A 3,254-nucleotide genomic window follows, 5' to 3' on the forward strand; every position below is an offset into this window, starting at 1 on the left:
CTTCCCTTCCTTTCCCTTCCTTTCCCTTCCTTTCCCTTCCTTTCCCTTCCCTTCCCTTCCCTTCCCTTCCCTTCCCTTCCCTTCCCTTCCCTTCCCTTCCCTTCCCTTCCCTTCCCTTTCCTTCTCTCTTCGTGCCTTTCCTTTCTTTCTTTCCTTCCCCATCCCCTTTCCTTTCCTTCCCCATCCCCTTTCCTTTCCTTTCCTTTCCTTTCCTTTCCTTTCCTTTCCTTTCCCACCTCCAAACCTTTTTTAATAAGCTGATTTTCCAAAATGTGATGAAGAATATACTTAGTGATTTTTTTCCCTTCTGTCAGCTGCATGAAGGCCTGAAGTAAAATTTTACATTACTGACAAAAATTGAGATTATTCAGTATTTAGACCAACCTCGCAGTTACAAAATTGTTTCCATTTTCTTTTACCCTCTCTCTTGCAAGCCACAGAAATCAATCTAAGACTATAGCTGGAAGAAAAAAAATATTAAAAAGACACTTTCATTTTTATATTTCTTAATGTTACCCCATCTTACACTTTCTATAAAATAAGTGAGGTTGTATTATGGATCAGTGGACCATCACTCCAGGCTAGCCATCTTGTATGATCACAGATAATTTAAAGAGAATATATTTGTATATTCTCCTTTCAGTTTACAGCTTTCCAACAGTGCAAAGCGGTTTGCTAGCAAATAAATAAATAAATACATCCTTGACACATTTATAGTGTGGTGATTGTGAGGGGAAAAATTGTTTAAAGTCCAAGTAATCAGACTATTACCGAGATTACGTTGAGTGGGGGAAGAGAGGGAAGGGGTGTGCAGCAGTTTAAACAGAGCGTGATGGAAGGAGCGAGGGGGGGAAGTGTCCCCCGGTGGCCGCCGAGCATCCCTCCTACCGCTGTGCTCTGCTGCCACCTTGGCCGCGCCGCGGGACGTGCAGGCGGCCCCGCTCCGCGCCCGCGGAGCTCCCGCTGCGCCCCTGCGGCAGCGCTTCTCCTCCTGCTTGCGAAACCTCCCTCGGACAGGGCTATTCACGGTCTCCACTCACTTCACCCGCTGTTACAAACTGGACAAGGATATATGTGATGCCTAAAGGGTCAGTTTTGGGGGAGTTTTGGGTTTTTTTCTGAGTGAGGCTGGGGGTTGTTCTTCAAAGGAGGTTTATTTGCCTTTTGTGCTTAAAATCGGAACCTAGAAATGTGGGTGGGAGGAGAATTTTTTTTCTGTCCTTTTGCTTAGTGTAGGATTCTTCTTCTCCTTTGTCCAGCCTTACCTTATACATTTAATGAAGAAAGCAGTGAAATTCCCCTTCATACACATCTACCCTCTGCATCCTTCCTACAGCATGACCACGGGGGCTCTGGAAGGAGCTCCCGGAACACCAGCTGCAGTCAGAGGTCGCGTCCCCCTTTTCTTCTTTTTTTTTTTTTTTTTTTTTTTTTTTGGGGGGAGGGTGGGGGCAGAAAAGGGTGACAGAAACATCATAATGTACTGAAAATATATCTAAATGAATATGAGGCAACCAATGGAGTTTGTTAAATCTTGTTTCCCTGTTGTCTTGATGTTGTCTTGACATCGGGCTCTGGGCTGGTGGTACACACTTGGAAAGGCTTTCAAGCACTTCATTTAATCTTTGAATTGCACATGCTTTTCTCTTAGTTTTAAGGCTTTCTTGTGCTTAGGAGGAAGCATGTTCTGACATGCTAGAGTTTGGTGGTGGTAAATATTTCCTTTGACTACAAAGTGCATGTGTGAAAAAGGCTTTTCTTTTTTTTTTTTCTTTCTTTCCTGAAAATATGTTTCTTTCTCACTTGCTCCTTTCTTTGTTGTAGTTAATAACCTGTAAAAGAGCTGAATCTGGAGATCTGAGTGAAATGGCACTTTTGGAGTTGTACTTTTAACCTCACCATTCTGAGGAAAGTGCATAAGCTCTGTATATGTGTATGAGAGGAATTCATGCCATGCAGATGAGTTTGCAGACTCGGTGACAAAGGGGACCACAGGTGAGTCCCCAGCGATCTACTTTGCCAAGAGGATTTTTCCAGCCCCTAATCACAGAAAAGTATCCAGCCCTCCATCTGCTCCCTAGAGTTGGCGGTTCTCATCTGTTTCAAGTGAAAATAACCAAGAATAGAAAACGGCACATAATAAAGAATCCCCAGCCAAGTAGCCGCGTTGTCCTGCATTCCCCCCAAACCAGCACTCCCCGCTGCTGGGGTCTCGGTCTCCGGGCGAGAGAAGGAGCTGCAAAGGGTTAAGCCGCTGACTTGCTTGCTAGGCAAAGTTTGAGGAAGAATATGCCTGAGGCTGGATACGCTGCAGCCCCGCGTTTGAAATCTGTCACCCTCACTTAGGAGCGCTGCATCTCTGGTTGTCACCGGTGAATAATGATCGCACGGCGATAAGATCGCTCGGCGGCGGTGCGCCGGGGCCGCCCGGGGGAAGAGAAGACAGGAAATTACGAGGCATTTAGCCGCTTCAACGGGGTGTTCTTCAGTGTCATCGGTGGGTGTCAGGGTCAAATGACCGACTGGAGAGCAATTTGGGAAGATAATTTCTTTCTCCCCTTCCTTGAGAGAAACCTTGGCTGTTGGTGACCGTTGGCAGCTATGGAAAACAGAGACCTCGGCGGTGATCCTTAAAACAGTATCATGCCGGAGCCCAGCTGTTCTGCCACTTTCTCCCCTTTCAACCTGCCGGACCCGGTGGGCTTTGGGTGACCTACCGAGAAGAAACCCACTTCCGCAGGAGCAGGTAACGCCTGATTAAGTCACTTTCTGCATTGACATGATCTTGATTTGACCAAAACGTGTACTGAGTATCATTCACTGATTTGAAGTATGAGCTGGTTGAGGGTCCGGGGACAGGGAGAGGAACAGGAATAATTCCGCCTAGTCCCTCTGAGACTGTGGAGCAGGGCAACTGCCTGCAGCCTTGCAGAAGTTTTCAACATTCCCACTTTCCTCCGTGATTGGGGGCACAGAGGGCAGAAACACCTGTGATCGACAATGGCCAGCTCTGCCTTCTGTGCTGACGACAAGTTGCTAGTATCGGGGACGTGGAAAACAGAGGGACAGGTGGACTTAATATGAGAAAAAGGGTTGAGGGTTTTTTTCGCCAGAAAATGCACTGGTCCTCCATCAGCTTCATGACGGAGATAGAAATCATTTTCAAATAAGAGCTCTGAAAAGTATGCAGAGGCTTGAAAATAAAATAGAAAGAAAGAAAGAAAGAAAGAAAGAAAGAAAGAAAGAAAGAAAGA

The 3,254-nt window shown here is 46.2% G+C and overlaps 1 protein-coding gene across 6 annotated transcripts in view; it reads left to right on the plus strand.

The window, feature by feature from the left end:
- Nucleotides 1–942: 942 nt before the first annotated feature.
- Nucleotides 943–3,254, plus strand: part of FLRT2 (fibronectin leucine rich transmembrane protein 2) — a 66,813-nt gene continuing 64,501 nt past the window's right edge. For 3 of the 6 annotated variants that reach the window (XM_042048311.1, XM_042048312.1, XM_042048304.1), the window contains exon 1: nt 1,512–2,746. The gene's annotated coding sequence lies outside the window, so the exon portion shown is untranslated. Of the gene's footprint in view, nt 1,089–1,249; nt 1,390–1,511; nt 2,747–3,254 lie in introns of those variants that run through there. The other 3 variants (XM_042048308.1, XM_042048309.1, XM_042048310.1) reach the window with 3 other exon arrangements.

The sequence above is a fragment of the Corvus kubaryi genome, unplaced genomic scaffold (genome assembly GCF_017639235.1).
Source record: "Corvus kubaryi isolate FWS band 111438036 unplaced genomic scaffold, C.kubaryi_AGA036_p1.0 66, whole genome shotgun sequence".
In the NCBI taxonomy this organism is placed as follows: Eukaryota; Metazoa; Chordata; class Aves; order Passeriformes; family Corvidae; genus Corvus; species Corvus kubaryi.